Genomic DNA, 22,235 nt, shown 5'->3' on the forward strand with positions numbered 1-22,235 from the left:
GTGTCTTACACACACCCACACGTACACACACACACAGAGAGAGAGAGAGAGAGAGAGAGAGAGAGAGAGAGAGAGAGAGAGAGAGAGAGAGCGCAATCCAATACTCAGAATAGAAAGCTATTCATGTAGGAAAGAAAAGGCCTCTGACCACATTCTCTACAGCCCAAGTTAAATGATATTATGATTAAATTCAATTTACGAAAGGAAAATTTTCTTTCATTTTTTTTAAAAACTGTTCCTCCTCTTCAATGTCAGATACACATATAACCAATGGTATCTCTTTCTATTCTTTTACATTCAACTTGTGTCATTATAGCTAATTTTGATTATATATAAAGAATATATACCTGTACTTATCACCCATAATTCCCTCTTCTTTCTCTCTCCAGCCGAGCAAGATGCCCAAAGGAAAGAAGGCCAAGGGGAAGAAGGTGACCCCGGCCCCCGCCATGGTCAAGAAAGAGGAGGCCAAAAAGGTGGTCAATCCTTTGTTTGAGAGAAGGCCCAAGAACTTCGGCACTGGGCAGGACATCCAGCCCAAAAGAGATCTCACACGCTTCGTCAAATGGCCCCCCTACATCAGGCTGCAGCGGCAAAGAGCCAACCTCTATAAGCAGCTCAGAGTACCCCCTGCCATCAACCAGTTCACCCAGGCCTTGGGCAGGCAGCCAGCCCAGCGACTTAGCTGGTTAAGCTCACCTACAAGTACAGGCCAGAGACAAAGCAGGAGAAGAAGCAAAGGCTGCTGACCCGGGCTGAGAAGAAAGCTGCTAGCAAAGGGGACGTCCTAACTAAGAGACCACCTGTCTTCAGAGCAGGGTCAATTCAGTCACCACCTCGGTGGAGAACAAGAAGGCTCAGCTGGTGGTGACTACCGATGATGTAGACCCCATTGAGCTGGTGGTTTTCCTGCCTGCCCTTTGTCAAAAGATGGGTTACCCTACTGCATCATCATCAAGGGAAAGGCCAGTCTGGGGCGCCTGGTCCACAAGAAGACATGCACCACTGCTGCCTTCACACAGGTTAACTCGGAAGACAGGGGTGCTCTGGCTAAGCTGGTGGAAGTTATTAGGACCAATTACAATGACAGATATGACGAGATCCGCCGCCACTGGGGAGGCCATGTCTTGGGTCCTAAGTCTGTGGCTTGCATTGCCAAGCTGGAAAAGGCAAAGGCTAAAGAACTCGCCACTAAACTAGGTTAAATGTACACTAAGTTTTCTGTACATAAATATAATTACAAAAAAAGAATATATGCTGGCATTTTAGGTTTTCAATGTCTTTTGCCAGTTAGTAACCGTTTACCCACTCCTATTTAATGGAATTATAGATGCTTTCCAAGGATTCTAGTTATCAGCTGAACTTTGAATGTTTCTCATGTGTTTAACCTTTTTAAATTTACTAGTCCCTGAGAGCAGCCAGAATATTGAAGATATGTATGACAGTAATCCATTTTGTCATATATACACCATTTCTTTCATTAAAAGGAAGCCATCAAAACATAATACTTCATTTTCTTTGTATGCAGTTTTGTACCTTATCTTTAGAAAGTGGCATGTGACAGCATTTCATCCAGCCAGACTACATTGCAGTGTTTATTAAAGTCTAGTCCTAAAAGCCATTCAGGTGGAAAAATCTTTACTTTTAAGTGGAACAAGTGAAAGGGGTGGGAGAATGAAGAAATAATACACTTTAGGGAGCGGCCATGGTGCCTGCATCACACCCAAGTTAGTCAACTCCTGAAACTGTCTTAGGTACCTAATAATCAATATTTTCAGATATGTGTCAGACATTAAGTACTTGCCTCCCAACATCATAGACAGACTGATTAAAGTGGAGGTGGAGGCAGATATAGGTTCCAATATAGGCCAGGTATTACAGCCTGGGGTCCAGCAGCTAGACCTGAGTAGCTGTGGTGTCTCAGACAAGGCTCTCCAGGACCTGTGTAAATGCAGAAAACTAATGGCACTAAATCTAATCTCCTGCAGGGAGCATGGACACGGCATAATGCCAGTAGGAATAAAAGCTGTGGCTTCATCCTGTCCAGACCTTCATGAAGTTTCTCTGGAAGGATGTCACAAAGTCCTTGCCCTTGCACTCAGTCGCTCGCTGCTAAGGTCCACTGATTTGAGTGGCTTCTTAAGCATTGCTGTAGCTGTAAGCATCGGTAAAAATTTTTGCAATGTGTCAACCTTTCAACTTCTCAAATAAATGAGATATAAAATTGACACATGCTGTCCCAATTATTATCCATGACTAATCAGGATATCATAACTAGTTCATTTGATATTGTCAAGGTTATTGACCTAGTTCATGATTTAGGTGATATGAGAATGATTTTTTTTCTGGACTGCCTCTTGCGTGCCTTTATAAATAGTGTTCACCACCCCCCCCACTTGTAACCAAGTTAATCATAAGCTTCGAGATCATTTAGAACTATATACTGTGTACTCAGTTTGTTTATCTAGAACTTACCTTTAAGGATTTTGATGTAATAAACCTTACTATACTTTGAACTCTCCAAAGAATCAGCTTTTACAAGCTAGGTTGAATACATGGTTTTGTTCTCAAACTGTGTTCCTTGGTTCTCCTCATACCCACTCCATGCCCCTGACGCAGAGTAAAGTACATGTCTCCCTTGTGACAATTTCATGCCCCTGACTCAGAACAGTGTATATGTGTATAAGGTGTGATAATTAGGTCTAAGACTATTGTTGCAAATGACCCAGAGAGAATGCTGAAATAAACATGTGGATATAAGTTGGTAACAGCAGAAAGGAAGGAAGGAAGGAAGGAAAAGGAGAGGAGAGAGGAGAGGGGAAGAGAAGAGAGGAGAGAGGAGGAGAGGAGAGGAGAGGGGAGGAGAGAGGAGAGAGGAAGAGAAGAGAAGAGAGGAGAGGAGAGGAGAGGAGAGGAGAGGAGAAGAGAAGAGAAGAGAAGAGAAGAGAAGAGAAGAGAAGAGAAGAGAAGAGAAGAGAAGAGAAGAGATAATACCTATTCACTTACTTGAACCCAACTTGCCATTTATGGAGTCAATTTTATTATCTTCCACAGAAGCAGATTTATCTAACTTAGGTGCCACTTCCTGTTATACATCTGCAGGAGTTACACACAGCACAATGACAAAATCCCCTCTCCCCTGAGAAACAGACCCAGGCTGTATGAGACAAAATTTCTACAGAAAGCCAAAAGTACAGCCCTCCTCCGTGCGATCAGTCAGTCATCAGAACGATAGTTACAGAGCACTCTCAGGGTTCAGCAAATTCCTCTAAGTGCTCAATCGCTTTTGCTCACAGCTTTATCATCTTTTAGAAGGAATTGAAAGCCCTTCTCCCAGACTGATTTTTCTCTATGCATTAAAGAATGATAAACTGCGCCTTTAAGTAGAGGTTCACTTCAGAGACATTCCCTGTAGCATCGCTCCTACCTCAGATCTCTCGGTGATTTAACAGTTTTGAACTGTTTCTGAAGCCTGCATTGACTCCCAGAGAGGAAACACACAGGTAGCTCATCCGGATCAATATTGGGATAATGAGATTAGCATACTCTTCAGGGCTTCTGGTTGCATGAAGTCAATCATCAATCACCTCGTCATTCATTTTGCTTTGCTTGTTTACTTAGCAAATAGAATTTAAATCAGAGAAAAATATATGCCACATTTTTAAGAATAAAGCACCTGTGTTGAAGGACTCATGTGAAAAATAGTGTTTTCTCACGCAGTGCAGTAAGGTGGAATAACGGTCTTAAAAGATGCCTATAGCTCGCCCTTCTCTAAAAAGGGTGAGCCTTTTGAATGGAAGCTAAATCAGGTGAAGTTGTTTGAGGTAGGACCAATCTTGCGACCTCTCTGTCCTCTAGTTGCTCCATTGATGACAGGCATTTAGAATTGGCCACTTTTAAAACTTAGTGCTCTTCAAGATACTACTCTGTATAGCTTCCCTTCTCAAAAAGAAAGAATTTCATGAGGAATTGTTATAAAAGATTATTTCCTGGAGCCTAGAGACGGTTCAGCAGTTAAGAGCTCTTGCTGATGACTGGGGGGAGGAAGGCATTTGACATCCTCTGCTGGCTTCTGAGTGTACCAGGATCATACAAATAAAATATATGCTTGTGCAGAACACCCAGCCACGTGAAATAAGATTAAGGTAAGAGATAATATGTCTCTGATGATAACATTCTCTAGTAGAAATGTGTCTCCGTAGAGCTCATTTTCCTTCTTGAAGCAATGATCTTGGTCTCATGTAGAATACATCCTGCTACTTAGTCCATATTCTGTCAATCAACATACTACATTCTCTTCTCCATCCCCAATACACACAACTCACACAGTAATACACACACACACACACACACACACACACACACACACACACATTTAAACACAGGCACTCTTCAGGGATTTCTATGTGCCCTAAAACAGACTAAACAGGGAACATGAAACTCATTTCTGTTAGTTTGAAGTACAAATCTTTTCCTAACTATGCAAATATTTGCATAGAGAATGTCTCTATGAAGTGGACCTTAGTAAAGGACTGTTGTGACGCAGGAAAGACCCTCCCAGAGGTAGAGCCAGCATCTACACTGTGATTAGCCTCCAATTAGTGCTCTGAAGTCTTTTCAGATAGTATGTGGTATCGTTATTACTTCACCCAGGTTGGGGTGAGATTTTTAAACCATCAGACTAGAAAGCCAGTTACCCTATTGACTGTTTAGCTATTTATATCTCTGTAACATCTATAGTACATGCGAAAATTTACATACAATTAGGTCAAAGTTTGGTTATTAAGGAAGAAATTATTTCTCCAGATCTATACATCTGCACACCTTAAGGACAACTTTTTGTGGTCTCTCTCATATCCTCTCCCTTGTCTCTTTCTTCTTTTCCCTCCCCAACCCTTGCTTTTTTTTATTTGTTTTTGAGTCATGACTTCCCGGGGGCCCTGAGATAACTCTGAACTTGCAAACTTAATAGTTAGCCCAGGCTAACATCAACCTCAAAATTCTCCTGCGTCAAATTGGTAAGTTCTAGGGCTACAGGGAAGCAATCCCATACTGGCCTAGGTTTGAATTTCAGACCTGACTTCATCTGATATGTATCACATGAAAGGAATTCAGGTACCAAATCGTTACAATGTCTCTGCTAATTTACAAATTGTCAACTGGAGGGCTGGTCACAGTCTTCTCTTACTTATTATCAGTGTCTTAAAAACACTAACAAAAACTGAGTAGATGAAAAATAAAAATACCTTTAATGAGATAAATGTTATACATTGCTATTTTTATAGGAGAGGATTAATGGCTATCTGTCATAAATAATGTGTCACTACATATTCTTACCAGAACTTTGTAATTATATACTTAGCTAATTCATGGAAGCCAACTCTTCCATCAACAGGCTTGATGTAGATATTGAGGGCACAGAAGGAGTCCTATCCTCTAATACCCAAATGCCCTTGGTGAGGGTGGGTCAGTTAAGAAACAGTTTTGTCAATAAAATGTAAATATTCCACAAGAATATCAACAACTTTGATAGTTATAAGTAGCCCATTATACACTACACATTTTTAATTAATTTATTTATTTTAGTTAACAACAGATGAAAATATCGTTTACTGTGTGCTTCGCAGCCTACATATTTGAGAAGTAAGTAGGATCACCGTTCCTCCAACAGCTTGGCCATCTGTCATTGCTTCAAGAAGCTTCAGGGAATATTCAGTGTAACGGAATGTAAACCACATTATCAACTGCTGGGAAGACTCCATGAAGCAATCAGAAAACGCAGAACACGACTTTATGAATATAAAAGCAGACTTTATAAAAATAAAAGATATGCTTATTAATAGGTAAAGATATTAATACATTTTAGTCTTCATTTTTCAACTAGTACATGAATGCATCAAAGTTATATGCATTATGTCATTTTGGTTCATGTACAAATTGTATAAATTTAAATTAGATTATACACCTTTATCTTCAAGTAGTTATCATTTCCCTATGGAAAACCTTCTAAAACTGTCCCTTTTTAGCCCCGACAATGTACAATTCATTGTTCCTTCATAGGTATTTTACTGTGCAGAAATGCACCCGAATTACTTGCTTTTGCATAGCTGTACTTTCGTAACTATTTCTAACCTCGCGCATCCTTTTCATCCTCTTCAGACTCTAAGAACAACCACTTTATCATCAAACCCTAAGGGATGATTTTTAGGTTCCGGATACACATTAGATCATAGGACACCTGCCATTCTGTGCCTGGCTCGCTTAATAATATTTGTGTTTCCTGTCCCAACCACAGTATCGCAATGATAGGAATTGGTTCTTTTATAGATGAATACTATTCCACTGATATCTGTACAAGATATTTTAATCCACTTCTCTGCTGACAGGTGCTTGGGCTGGTTACAGATATTAGCCACTGTGACGCCCGCTACAGTGAGTGCTTGAATGGAGATATCTCTTCATCTGGGTGATTGTGTTTCCTCAGAATCAACGCCTAGTAGAAGAATTGCTGAATCATATGACCGTTCCACACCTAACTTTCTGAGGAAGCATGATATTGGGAATCATTTACATGCCACCAACAGTATATAAAGAAAGTCTCCGCTTTTCTTCAAGTCCTCCCTACACTCAGTATTATCTAGTCTTATCTTCATTTTGATTGCTGCCATTACTGAATTGTTAAGAGTACCTTTCTGGTGAAACTGGACAACAGGGCCTTTGGGATGCAGAGTTTGTAAATAATTTCTTTCATTCATCCTTTCACTTGGTGGCTTCCTTTGCTGTGTAGAAGATTTTCAATTCACTGTCATCCATTGTCTATTTGATCTATTTAAAATGAGTTTGTCTGGGTCTCATGAGGCATTTATTATATTCCTCGTGTTATTCTAAGCACTTTTCCTGAATGAACTTGCTTAATCCTCACAGCAACTCTGTAAAACACACTTTTTATCCTTGTTTTCTTAATCAGATAATTGAGGAAAGAAGAGACTACATATTTTACCTAAAATTAATAGTTACCATGACTAAATAAAAACTGTACATAAAGAGAGAAAAGGGGGGAGAGAGAGAGAGAGAGAGAGAGAGAGAGAAAGAGAGAGAGAGAAAGAGAGAGAGAGACTATCCAAATGGATCAAAATGTTGTTTTCCAAAACTCTACAAACTAAATTGTAACATTCCAGCAAGCATTTATAAAGAGGAAATAATAGAATATTAATTTATGGGTAGGTAGGTAGGCAATAGATGATTCACAGTTAGATAGCTGATTAGTTGACTGAAATGATAGATACATGCATGAATAGATGATAGAAAGATAGAATAGACAGATATGATAGATTACATTCTGATAAAAAGCAAAATGTTCAGAAGAGAGAAGGCAAATAATTAGTGCTCAGCATATTATAGCCTAAGTTAGACACCAAGAGCTTAGTGGTAGCCTAACCTGCACACAGAATATACCATAAACTCCCCAAACGTTAATCTTCAGAATGCTGGGAGTCCATTGGCCCATTGTCCTCTCTGGTTAAGAAGGTGAGCAACATCTGCAAGGGCTGTAATTCTATAAATCTCTCTGAAGCAGTAAATGCTTAACCCTCCACATCTGGGTGACGGTCCATGGATTTAATCAAACAGAGTGAACTTTTTGATAAACCATTATACTTAATATATAGGCTATTTTCTTTCTATTATTTCCATAAACATAGAGTATAGTAACTTTTTACACAACTTGCATTGTGCTCAGCAATATAAGCAGTCTAGAGGTGTTTTAAAGTATACAGGTGGATGTGTGTGACTTCTAAGTAAAAGGTACATTATTTTGGGTAGAGGGCTGAGTACGTAGGGGTTTTGGAATCTGTTGAACCTGCTCTTCATGGAAGCAGAGGGGCTATACAATTCCTGTCATACAGTACATGTTTGCTACTCAATCACCCTTTAATCTTATTTACTGGTTGCCTTTCAACAAGAAGTCAGATTGTGTGATTTGGGTGAAAAATGGGGATACATTTCCTAACAATCATATTCAGGAGTTAAGGCTAAATATCTGGTGCCATTTTCTGATTTACTCTGCAGTCTTACTTTATTTTTAATATTATATTTATCGTGTGTGTGCGTGTGTATGTGTGCGTGTGTAGGTGTGATGCATCTGCATCTGCACCTGTACCTTTAACTACAACTGCAACTATATTTGCATCTCCACCTCCACCTCTACCTGCACCTGCACCTCCACCTGAACCTGAACCTGAACCTGCACCTCCACCTGAACCTCCACCTCCACCTCCACCTCCACCTGCACCTGCACCTCCACCTGAACCTGCACCTGAACCTGCACCTGAACCTGCACCTGAACCTGCACCTCTACCTGAACCTGCACCTCCACCTGGACCTGCACCTGCACCTGCATCTGCATCTCCAACTGCACCTGCATCTGCACCTGCACCTGTACCTGCACCTGAAAAAGCTAAAAAGGAGCAGTGAATCTCCTAGAACTGGAGTTACAAGTAGTTATAAATCACATGCTGGAACCTGAATTTAGGTCCTCAGGAAGAGCAGCAAGCTCTCTAAACCACTGAACTATCTCTCTAACTCTTACTCCAAAGCTTTCCATTATTGAGTAGCAGGAGCTTAGATGCCAAATATAAATTCCAATTTCTATATCACAAGAAAAAAGGAAAACTATTTTCTTCCTCACTGTTAACATTTCCATTTAATCTATGGATAGGAATCATAATTATTGCCTTATTCCCAATTACCCAGACCTTTAAGGGTAACAATTTACTGGTAATTACAAGCACTAAAATAGATTTCCAGATAGTAGTATTCTACTTGAAACTAAATCCTTTTTAAAAATTTAGCCCTGAATATTTTCTTTAAAAGATATAAAAATTTAATGATCTCAGTGGAGATTCTCTTTTTAGTGTGATCAGATAATACATGTTTATAATTTATAAGTTCTGCTTAGACAAAGCCATTTTATTTAATCTTTATTAATTCCTGTCTCTCCCCAAAGTAATAAAATATTAGAGAAATAAAATGTATTTGCTTTAAAGGTGTCTAAATATTATTAAATAAATTTCAAAATCAAAAGAATTTGGCAGTAGCAGCAGCCAAAGCTGTAGGAACAAAACCCCATGGTCCTGGCTGTTGCTGGTGTTAGTGGTTTAGATGTGTCTTAGAATCAGGGTGACTCTTTCAACAAAGCCCAAGTCAGTTATCTGCTCCAAAGCCTTTGAAGGCTTCAACTTTCAATCTTAGAGAGAAAAGGGAAATCAGAGTCCTCTTGGTGGCCTCTGATACTCTACAGCTGGAGTGACCCTTCTTTTTGGTTTGATTTGCTGTCTCTTCAGATCTCAACCAACTAAGTATGCTTAGTGTGCAGAACAGAGAGATGCCTGGGGAATGCTTAGCTTTACACAGAAATGATGTGAATTTTGTGTATAAAATGTTTTCAGTGAGATATTTTTTACATTATGAAAATTTATCCTCCTGTTCTCTACTAGACAAAGACTGATTAAGCATCTCTTGAGAATAGTTATACATGTGTTCAGGACAAAGCACTTGCTATGCAGAATATTTCAGATCTCAGATAGGACACGTTCACAGGTAATGATACTGCCGAATAAATTATCAAAAAATAACTAATTGCTGGAGAAATCAAATGAAACAGTAGTTCCCTTGGGTACTTGATTCAAATTCTCCTCTTCAAATTCTCTTCAGCGAAGTGAGGGCTACTCAGACTTATCACTATGCTCAAAGGAAAACAGAGCAGGTAGAGAAGCATCTGCGTTGACTCCTAGCAGAATTGTGGCCCTCCTCTTTAGCGCACACAGGTATGAATCTGCTAGGAAGTATATAACACCTTTCTAACAATGTCTCACAATTTATTTTTGCATGAAAAGATACTTATATCTAAACATTTTATTGTTTTTAAGTCCAGTTTACTTTATCTAAACAAAATAGTTTCATTTTGAAACATGAACTTTGTAAATTAAACTCATAAAGTTATCTCTTCGGTGAGGCCATATTAATTTCTTTTGGGTTTTGTGAGTGTGTGTGTGTGTGTGTGTGTGTGTGTGTGTGTGTGTGTTTGTAAGTGAGCAACACATATATTGTAGATTACACACATATAGATAAATGTTCTATTTCTTTTGATTTTTTCTTTCTAGTTGTACAAAGAGGAAGATGATATTGTGTGCCCAATGGCAGGGACAAGCACAGCATCCATGCAAAGAACATAAGAGAGCTCACTGAAAATGGTCCTCACACAACACCTTTCCAATATGGATCATGGTTCTGCAGGCCAGAGGCAGGAGTGCTAAGCCAGCCCTATCATTGACAGTGGGCTTTGGAAGTTTGGATAAGATCCCTCAGTTACAAAGATGACTATAAAACCTGTAAACTGTCTCATAAGATTTGTCACAGTGAGTTGAAGCAGTAAAGTCTAAAACCATATAGTATTTTATCTGTATTGTTTAGGAAAGACACATTTTAAAAAATTCAATGTATTTATCAGTACAGCCTGATGTCTTAAAAAAATTCCAGGAAATGTCCATTTGGGATATGTTTGCTTCTCTTCCCGCTGTTACATTTTGAAACTATTCCCTGAAAAGCCCGTGTCACCAATCAACTCTGAATTACTGTTCCCCCTCGACAAGACCACGCTGCCAAAAACTGATTACCTTTTAACCGTGATTCGAGACTTAGTTTTCAGAATAGGAAATAACAGTTTCACGGAGTAGTCCAGCGGAGCTTTATAGAACAGCTTCAGTCAGACTGACATGTGCTTTTATTAGCAATATTTCCTGTAGCTGCACAGACAATGAGAAATCCACTTCTGTGAGTAGAGACGATTACAACAGAGCAGGTCCATTTTCTCCCTGGCCTGGTCATGATGTCAAATGTGTGATTAGAAAGGCCTTGTGCTTTTAGCTAAATGAGGCTAAATTTCTTTCCGTTTGCAAGAACAAGCATTCCTACCTTTCACTGCTCAGTCTCTTGGTATCTTAATTCTTGACTCTCTGTGGCAAATAGGACATAAACATAACACCCTTGACATGGGAAAACAATATTGCTATGTTTGTTTGCAAGCAAATTCAGTGAGTTTCAGAAAGGAGATGTCATTGCCAACACACAGAATCAATGCATTGATGCATTGTGTAATACAGGAGGCAAGAGGAACCAGCTGCACCTGAGGACTGGCTCCCTGTTGAGGGAACATGGGTACCAAATGGTTAACAAAGAGAGAAAGCTTAGGAGGTGACTAATAAGGAGTTGTCCATGTCAAATGGATAGATGTCAGTGATATGCAGAGTTAAAAAAATGATGCCAATATGGCAATTGGGCTTCTGAGAAAAACTGAGATAAGGAGACACGGAGGGATGGTTCTAAAGAGTGGACATTCCTGGGAACGGTCTCTCAGGGCAGGTAGAGGAAGATGAAAACAAAAGCTAACTCCTACTATATGGAAAATCATGCCCCATTAAATCAAGTATCACAACGTCACACTTTCAGTCCCAAAGACAGAGGACTTTATAGCATAACGGTACCAGAAAGACCACTGCCACCCAACATACAAGAAGGCAGTTTGGGGACAGTCTTATTTAGGGTTTCACTGCTGTGAACAGAATCCATGACCAAGCAACATTTAAAAGGACAAAATTTAATTGAGACTGGCTTCCAGGTTCCAAGCTTCAGTCCTTTATCGTTAAGGCAGGAACACGGCAGTATCCAGGTAGGCATGCTACGGGAGTTACTGAGGGGTCTACATTGTTCTACAAAGGTGGTTACGAGTACCACTGGCTTCCAGGCAGCTGTGATGAGGATCTCATTGCCTACCTCTAAAGTGAGACACTTCCTTTAAGAAGGCCACACCTACTCCAAGGCCACACCTACTCTAACAGGCCATACATCCTAACAGGGCCCCTCCCTGGGTCCAGCATATTCAAACCACCAAGGAGACCCTTCTTGTTTCTTCACTGTAGTTTTTTAGGAACAACAAGGTATCCTATGTTGAATACCTATACTTTAAGATACTCAGATAAAAATGTTTAATTACATCTCTTTAATGTGCAGCATATAAACACAGAATCATTAATATGTGCAATGTTTTAGCTGAAGGGAAGGTTCTGGTCATTCATTGGGACATAAATCTGTGGGCAATGATACTTTGATTATCCCAGATCCTCCTGCGAATGAGTAACAAATTCAGGGTAAAAACCATATTCTCTTAATTTTTCAGACCATTGTTTGAAACCATAGTTACATAAAGTCAAATGAAATGCTCAAAGGTTCCTACAAAGACTTGAGTTTACTTAAAGTCTAAGAAAAGACAGTTCTGTTAATAAAAGAACTCAGGTGGGAATGTGCTGAATTTTAAAGGTCAGCAGTCAAGTTATGAAATGAACATTCTTTAAAAGTACTCCTTAAAAGTAGGAGAGGAAATGCAGGCAGGGAGAGACATTTTTGGCTTAGTACTCAAATAGACATGGTATTGGACAGTATTTACAGCTTTTACCACCACCATCTTCCATGCCCTTTTAACGTCCCATGCTGTACTGTCCCCATGCTTGACATTTCTTTTTCTATTCTTTTTTTTTTCTTTTTTCTTTTTTTCGGAGCTGGGGACCGAACCCAGGGCCTTGCGCTTGCTAGGCAAGCACTCTACCGCTGAGCTAAATCCTCAACCCCCTTTTTCTATTCTTTATCAACACTACTATCATGGTGTAGTCACAGCCCCCAGAGTGCAAGCTATACAAGATCAATTGGCTCACAATTCTCCTCCATTCAACCCTCCATACATTTCACGTCTCACAGTGGTAAGCGACTGTGACAGACCCACACACCACAGTGTTGTTCTCCTACTTCATTTCAGCTCACATCCCCTCCATTCTCAGTCAGAAGAATTGTCAGACATAGACCTGAAATTTTAGAAAGATTTTTGTGTCTTCAATGAGAACATTGAGCTGAATGATTGCCAAACCATTTAAAAGATGGCAAAGTCAAATTTAAAAGTTCAAAAATGATTGTTTCATTCCATATTAACAAAATTATCACAAGGTATTCATTTCGTTTTTAATTAATGAGGTCCTTTAAAAAGTTCGCTAAGCAGAATGAGGTTACTGAGAGTCAACATTGCTACTGAATAAAAGAATGCTAAAGGGACCATACATGCACGCGCACACACACACACACACACACACACACACACGTGTATATGTATATATATGATATCATAATAAAACTGCTGCATAGTAAGTTTCTTATACAGATATAATATAAAGTAGGTAAATTAAATCAAGAAAATGTGGAGTAATCCTGATTTTAATAGTTTTGATTGTTGTTAGATTCACAGAAACAGGACTTAGAGAGGGTTCAGAATCAGACATTGGTCACTGGGATGCAAAACATTCATTTCCTGTCCATAGTTGTCACCAGATTTGAAAACATTCATGTTTGTTCACAAGCATGCTCTCAGTGGTTTGCTTAAAATTATGAGAAAGAAATTCATTTTATAGCTTTTGAAGTTTAAGATCAAGAAAACCTGTTGTGGCTGTCATTTCTATACTGAAAGATGCTAAGTGGACTGAAAATTTTAAAAAGAAAAATAAAAGAGTAGACATCCAAAAGTGCTAACAAGGAGAAAAATTAGGGTTCCACATAGATTTTTTGGGAATTACAGAGTGAGGCATTAGGCTGCCAAAAACTATTTGAAATTGAGGGCTGAGCTTCTTGATCAGATGTTTTTAAACATCTTGAAATGCAGAGTTAGGGATGTGAATTGTTGGCATTGAGCCTTCAAACTCACACATTAATGAGTATGCAGATAAATACAAGACACGTGGCTCTTCAGCAGCATGAATACACATACTCCTAAAAGACACACGGAGAAAACACATAAAGATAATTATCCGGAAACAACTGGATAATTCTTGCTTTTGTGTATCACTTCAAATTATTGATATTATAAGCATAAAAGACCTCTTAAGGGAGTTATTATTAAACAATAGGGATTTTTTTGAAAAATAGCCACTTGTTGAGTTAGAGAGATTGCTCAGTATGTCATTGCTTTGAAAGAATAAGGACCTGAATTTGAAATCAGTGTCCATGTAAATATGAGAACATTTCTGCACAAGACTGTAACTCCAGTATTGGGGGCTTGGAGCCAGGCATATCTAGCCACTCAACTAAAACAGCAAGCTCTGGTTCGTGAGAGATTCTGCCTCAAGGCAATAAGGTTGAGATGATAGAGGGGAACACCTGGCATCCTTCTTTGGCATTCTCTTATGTGCACACAGACATGTGTACCCACACTACCACATTCCATACACATATACCACACACCCAGCGACATTCACCATATAACAGATACTTCACTTCACCTTCTTTCAGTACAATAAAGTTCGGAACCCTTCCTTATGCCTTCTAGTCTACAGCAAAAGTGTAAGGATGCTCGGTTTCTTTGCAGTATTTCTTTGTTAATTAAACCTTCCCTTTGAGTTCTCAGAACAGAGCGTAATCACAGGGCTAATAAGGACAAAGAGCACACATTCTCAGGCCATCGTTGGATATTCAGATACAAAGAAGGAAATTCAAGAGTGCCTTTTCATTCACGGGAAACTTGTCCACATTACTTGGCAACTGTACTTTAGATTGAAGCTGCCTGATTAAGGCCAACACCTCTGGCTGCCACCCTCAGCTCTTCTGCTCCTACAAATGAAGCTGCTAAACAAGGTCCTTTCTTCTCTCTCAGTTCACATCTTCACTCCAGGGAACCGACACTATCGCTGTGACACCACTAGAAGGGTCATTTTTCTCTCTGCTTCATTCTTGCCAGGCAGGGGAAGCTCCTGTCATAGCGTCTTCGGGCTTTCTTAATATGAGCAAAAATACAAGTTCCTATTATCCTTAAAATCCCATAGTCCGACGGGAAGGCACCAAATAGATCACATCAAGGTAACATAATTTGGCATCAGAGGACTGGAAGGTGAAGAGCCAACCTCCTTTATCCTAATGGCCAATACACACACACACACACACACACACACACACACACACACACCACTCACACACAGTCAAACACACACTCACACACAAACACACACACTCACACTCATACACATACTCACACACACACTCACACACTCACACACACATACTTGCACACACACTCACACACATTCATACACACTCACAGACTTACACACACTCGCACACACACTCACACACACACTCAAACTCACACACACTCACACACACACTTACATACACTCACACATTCACACACATTCACACACACACTCACACACACGCTCACACTGTAGTCAGCAACCTCTTACAGAATGATCTTCTTTCTCACTCTGCTGACTTCCCCATTATTCTCTTACTAGGTCTTAGATGAGAAGAATGTCCCTACTACTTAAAGACATTTGATTCTGTGCCAAGATGGGAAGTTTGGTTATTGTGCTACAATTGACTGTATGTTTTAAGTCCTGCCTAGGTCAATAGACCAACAACTCAGTTTTAAGAGTGTGGCTATATGTATTTTTCTTAGGTTTTTTGACTTTCAGTATGATACTGGAGTCATATATTAGGCTACATATATGTATACATATACTCATGTGTCCATATATCCCTTTATTGCAGTGACTGCCAATATGAAATCATGTACATATATGTGCCTGAGTCCATATGTACGAGTGGTGGAAATATAAAATTGATAGAATAAAAATATTAATTTGATAAAGTTTATGCTGATTTTAACTTGTTTTTATTATCCAGTAAGTAAGATATGGCATCCTATAAAAGATATATATATAAATGTATGCCAACATATGAACACAAAATGATAAATCATAGTTTAAAATATAGGTGTTGGGCTGCATGTTAATGTTTACTCAGCATATATTTGTTCTTAAATTTGATGCCCCAGCATAGATGGGAAAGGAGAGAAAGAGGGAAAGGCGAAGGAGAGGATGGGATAGAGAAACAGAGAGGTAGCAGCCTAGAAATGGCCTTAGAATAGGTGAGAATGCTTGCCCTTGAATTGGGACCTCACCAAAGGATGGTCAGTCTAGGGATATAGCTTAGTTTTAGGGGACTTGCCTAGTATGTGTAAGATCCTGAGACGAGACCCTAACATGGCCAAAGATGAATGAATAAAATAACCCCTAGAAAATAAGTGAACTGAATTTTACTTAGAACAAATCATAAGAAACTTCAAAGCACTGGTTAATAAATAGTATTGATGTATTTTAAATATTTCCATAGTAAATAACAAGGGAATTTAATAGTGAACAAAACATAGACACACATACACAGTATATACACTGAACATGCATGTTGTATATATAAATGTATGCTTTCATGATTCCAGTAAAATTCACACAGAGAAGCAGGAGTCAATAGGTGCTTGTTTATAAAATAAAACTCTTTTGAAAAGTAGTGGTAGACAAAGTCGATGAAATCTTTTAACAAGTGGCACAGTGGATACGTTTTAAAGACATAAACTGATAATCCCAGCTTCTAAAGCACAGAATTTAGTTAAAAAGATCGCACAGTAAAAGAGCATTTTTAGCATCTAATAGTGAGTAAGTAAGCTATGTTAGGAATGTGTGTGATCTGTGGGGCACCAAGCTCGGGTCTGTGGCCTGAGCATGCGGTGGGAGGGGAGTGCTGCAAAATTTTAGATGTGCAGTCATCAGCCAGGCACGGCCCTGCAGACTTTTAATCCCAGCTCTTGGAAGACAGTGGCAGGAAGATTGAGAGTCCAAGGTCAGTCCACACTACACAGTAAAATACTTGCATCATAAAATCAAACAAATAAGTCTGTCTTTAATACTTAACGATATCTCTCTTTTAGCAATGGTCCTTTTTAAAATGTATTAACACTTCATTTTAAAAATTGGCAATAAAAACATTAAAGTCAGCCAGATCCAACGCCTCTGCACCACATTTCACTTCCATACAAAACAGGCATTCTGAGGCCACGGGGCTTCATGTCAGATTTTACTCTTTCAATATCAAATATGCTTTTATGTGCTTATCCACCACCAGAAAAAAATCCAGGTCAGAATTAAAACTAAAAGAACAAATACTACATCCTCTTTCATGACGCAAGTCTATTTCCTGTATCCATACAAACACGAGCTCTTACTTGTTCTCCTTGTACATAATATAGTATTCCTGTGTCTACATTTCATTGCCTATGTAAATATATATTACCTACATGCCTCAGTTTCCTTGTACATCAACTGAAGATACTATTAACATCAAGAAAAACATTGAAAATACTTAATAACTTTTAAAATTTGATGTGGCCACAAATGTTTAATAAGACATCCTGAATACCGATCTCCACTGTAAATATTAGGGACTCAGAAAAGAACAAACTTCTTAGAACTGAGCGTTTTTCCATATAATAAAATACCAAATACTTAAATGCAAAACAAGGTACAAGGTGTTCAAGTCATGAACACAGGACCGTTAGAAGCAACTGAAGGATAGCATGGAGGCCAGCCAGCTTGAAGTCACACTAAGGTGTGTTTTCTTAAAATGATAAGGAAGTCAGTAACGTGGATGGTTAGTTTGGCAATCACACAAAAAAGAAACAAAAAATTTGTTGTGGATGAAATGTGGTGACCAAGGAATGAGTGTCCAAAGCCGGTCTGGGTTCTCAAAGCACCCTAAGGAGGGTGATAGGGGCCATTCTCCAGCCCCAGGATTTTCAGAGGGATAAGATTTCAAAGTCTTCATCCTCAGAACCTCTCCAAACTCTTTACCTCAGAAGAATCTAGGGACAGGTTCATGACATCCTGGCAGAACAGATGGGAAGGCTGCTGTTCCACCAACTCAAACATGGGCAGGGCACCTCCAAGCTGGGACAGCTTTTTGACTTGCTGACCCCAGTTAAAGTCTTCCTCGGTCTTACAGACCGCAATAGATGGGTCAAGTTTTCCAATGCCCATCCAATGGGGAGGGTGATGGCGGTGGAAGCTCTCATCAGGGATAAAGCAGCTGTCAGTCAGCTCCACTGTAGGCTGTGGGGGTCCAGACAGACTAGCTCCTCACCAACATAGCCAATAATATAGCAGGCACTGTTGGGCTTCCCTCCAATGACACCCAGAGACTGGGGCATCATGAAGCAGTGCTTCAGTGTCTCCACATAGACCTCCTTGATGTTTGTCAGTTCCTGTGCAGAGGGATGAGAAGCACTAGTGGTCTCCAGGCAGATGGCCTGATGGTGACTTCAGTTCCAGCAGGGAGCCCATTACAGTGCCTCTCTAAATCAGTAGGAAGTGCAGCAGCCCCAATACAGGGAAGGCTGACCCTGCACAACCTTCTGATTTCCTCTCCAATGTTACGTGAATAGCCAAGAAGCTCCATGTGTCAAATACAGCAAGTTTCTTGAGGACCTGGCCAACAGTGTTCGTCCCATACCACTTGCCTATAGACTTGCCCTCGTTAACTCCCATTTGCGCTATCTGGTGGATGGAATAGTAGCGATCCTTCCTGTCGAGGAAAGCATTGAGGACATTAAGTAGCTGTCAGGCTATCTCTTCCACTGAGTCCATCTCCAATCTTGACCTAAGTGCCAGCATACCGGGGCCTGGACAAAGATCATCTGTCCACACTGAAGCATGCAACCCCAGCCTGTGACTGAATCAGGGCCAGTTCCGCCAATAGCTGAAAAGTTTCTCATGTATGTAAGACAACGTCTGGATGCAATATCAGACAAGATTTCGCCCTTCTCTGTGAAAATGCTGAATTTTCTGCCCAGAATCCAAACAGGCTCTGAGGTCTCAGGGCAATCTTTCAAATTCAGCAAACCAGAGAGTATCATATATCAAAGTGCTGTGTCCCTCTTCCCTGTCAGGCCTCCAACTCTTTCCAATACTTTTAACATGAAGGGATGTTGTATTTTGTCAAATGCTTTTTCAGCATCTGATGAGATGATTGTGTGATTTTTTTTCCTTTGAGTTTGTTTATATCATGGATTACGTTGATGAATTTTCATATTAAGCCTACTTGATCGTGGTGAATAATGGTTTTGATGTGTTCTTGGATTCGGTCTGTGAGAATTTTATTGTGTATTTTTTACATTGATATTCATAAGCGAAATTTGTCTGAAGTTCTTTTTTTGGGGGGTCCGTTTATGGTTAAGGTATCAGAGTAACTGTGATTTTATAGAATGAATTAGGTAGTATTCCTTCTGTTTCCATTTTATGGAATGGTTTGAGGAGTATTGGTATTATCTCTTCTTTGAAGGTCTGGTAGAATTCTACACTAAAGCCATCTGGCCCTAGGCTTTTTTGGTTGGGAGTAGTAATTTAATGACTTTTTCAAATCTCCTTAGGGGAGATTGGTTGGTTTAGATAGTTTACCCGCTGCTCGTTTAACTTTGTTATGGGGGAGAGGCATCCTCTTGGAGACAGGGGAGGAGGAATGGGATGAGGAACTCTCAGAGGGCAGACTGAGAGGGGGACAACGACTGGACTGTAAAAAAGATTAAAGAATAATAATTAAAAAACACAAACCAGAAATAAGGGGGTCCTATGCTGAGGAAGTATAAAACCCCATCAGTGTTTAAGAGATGTGAAGGGGATGGAATCAACAGGCTATAATAGTTCATAAAAGGAAAGAAGAAAAGAACAAGAGACCATTTTCAGATGCAAGCTTTAGGCTGGTCAATAGATTGTGCTGGCATTTCCGAAGAGAAGTAAATAAGGCAGATTTAACGTTAAGGAGGGGCTTGGAGGGCTTTGTTTGTGCGTTTGTTGTTTTGTTTTCTTGGTTTGTTTTGTTTAGACAATGTAGTAACTGTTATACTGAAGCACAGCCCTGCCTATGGCATGCCCCTTTTTAATGAGTTCTGTGGCAGCACGAAGTCTTTTCTCATTTTGGAGTCTTCTTGACCTCTAAAATATCCTGTAAGTGGAATCGCAAATTCACATAGATCACCTAGTGTCACGCTAGCCTCCTACTTCTCTTAACAGGGAACTTTGCTTCCCAGGTAATCTTTGTGTACATTTAAGCAGATGGTTTAAATTTTCATTTCTTATTTATTTACATATTGAGTGCATATGTCTATGTGCATGTGTGTGTGTGTGTGTGTGTGTGTGTGTGTGTGTGTATGTATGTGAAGGTAACAAACATTCCAAAAAAGAGGGCCTGGCAATCCCTAGGGCTGGCGTCACAGGTGGTTATGAGTTTCCCAGTGTGGGTGCTGGGAACAAAACCTACTCCTCTACAAGAGTAGCAGTCCCCTTTAACTGGTGAGCCATCTGCCTAGCCCCTGGAACAGATTTTTGAAGATAACTATGATATATGATACAATTTCTAGTGAGTTCATAATTAATTTATATAAATAATTAATCTGAAAGTCATTTTATATGCGCAAGAAATGTGTGTATGTTGGGGATAGAGAGATGGCTCAGTGATTAAGAGCATTTGCTGTCTTGAAGAGGATCCAGGTTCAATTTCCAGAACCCAAGCAATCGCTCACAACCATCTTTATCTCCAGTTCTAGGTGATCTGATGCCCTCTTCTGACTTCCGCTGGCACCAGGCATGTGGGTGATACACAAGCATACATGTAGGCAAAACATTCACGTATTCTTTTTAGAAAAAATAAATCTAATAAATTAAAAAAAAAGAAATCTGTGAGTATAGATAGGAACTTAAAAATAAACCTAGATACAGACGAGACTGAAACTTAATTCACAAACACCTAGGGGTAAGAAAGACTACAAGAAGAGCCCTCCGAAATCACACAGCATGTGCTAAGGGTTAAGCTAAAGAGTCAGGCACTTGCTTCCTATGGACAGTCTTGCAGCACATATCAGGCATGCCAGCAAAGTCAGGGGACAAGCTACAGAGTAGATTTTCTCCTTCTACCGTGAGGGTCCCAGGGATTCAGTTTTGGTCCTAGGCTTGGCAGAACTCTTTTTATCTGCTGAATTATCTCACCAGCTCTCTTTCCTTACCTTTCATTTTACTGTGAGACAATGTTTCTTTATATTATCCCAACCTGACTTGGACATATGGCCTGGATTACCTCAGCCTCTGCAGTGCTAGAATTACAAAGATGCATCAATATACTCAGGTGTCTGTGTTTTATACATACATACATACATACATACATACATACATACATACATACATGCTACATACATAAATGTATACATACTACATACATACTACATATATATGTATGATTTTCTGGTGTGAGATATATATCTATATATATGTATATCACTACTTTTATAGTTTGATATATATATATTGTGTGTGTGTGTGTGTACACATATAAATTAATCATCTAAAGAATCTGTACAGTCCATACTCATTTCAAATGATTGTGGACCCTAAAATCCCTGTGCTATTACAGAAAGCTGATGATTCCGATGACCTCATCTTCACACACTTTGCACTGAATAAGTCAACCTTTAGTTATGCTTCAAACAAGGATTTTCTATGCCACATTTAAAAATAAAACTAAAAAAACTAATCTAAGTGTCTTAAAAGCTAGAAATCTAATGCAAAATCATTTACTATAAGTTTCACTTATTTTATTAAAATCCTGAGAAAACAAATTTTAATTTACTTTTTTCTACAGGTAAATGGGAAGGAATTGTCACTAATAGTGATAGCATGATAATCACAATTTTGGCAATATTTCAGCCTCTGATGCCACAGGTAGAGTAGAGAAGAATTGAAACTAAAACTTAAAATATTGCTATTCCCTGGTGAGAGACTATTCAATTGTTTGAAGATTAAGGAAGGCCCAACTTTCCCCAAAATATTTCAAATTGTGAATTTGTTTCACTCTGCCATTTTACACATAAATACCCCCAGAAAAATGTTATGTCTTCTTATTAGTTTGGTTAGGTATTCATCATTTTTTGAAATTCTTTTGAAATTGGTCCACATCTTGGACTGTGTTACTGAAAATAGACAGTTCTTTTACATCAGAAGTACTACAACCAGATGTCAAAGATCTCACCAGAAGTGACAGCACAGTATGACCAGAGCAAAACTTTTAGTTTGTTTTCCTCTTCTACTTGTAGAAATTCAAAAACAAGTTACCAGAGCCCTATGCACTCGGAGAACACAGATCTCTCCCTGGCAGGTTCTAGTTGTGGCTCAAGATTGCCCAAGTTTGAACCTAACACTTCCTTTAACACAACACTTCTGACTATCTCTTCCATTTTCTCCCACTGTGTGTTAATTTTTGCTATGTGTGTT

At 39.3% G+C, this 22,235-nt stretch overlaps 1 protein-coding gene and 1 pseudogene across 1 annotated transcript in view; both read right to left on the reverse strand.

Moving 5' to 3' along the window:
• Positions 1 to 22,235, reverse strand: part of Themis (thymocyte selection associated) — a 250,686-nt gene that overhangs the window by 113,709 nt on the left and 114,742 nt on the right.
• Atg4b-ps1 (autophagy related 4B, cysteine peptidase, pseudogene 1) lies at positions 17,639 to 18,446 on the reverse strand (annotated as a pseudogene).

This window comes from Rattus norvegicus, chromosome 1 (genome assembly GCF_021556685.1).
Source record: "Rattus norvegicus strain SHRSP/BbbUtx chromosome 1, alternate assembly SHRSP_T2T, whole genome shotgun sequence".
NCBI lineage: Eukaryota > Metazoa > Chordata > Mammalia > Rodentia > Muridae > Rattus > Rattus norvegicus.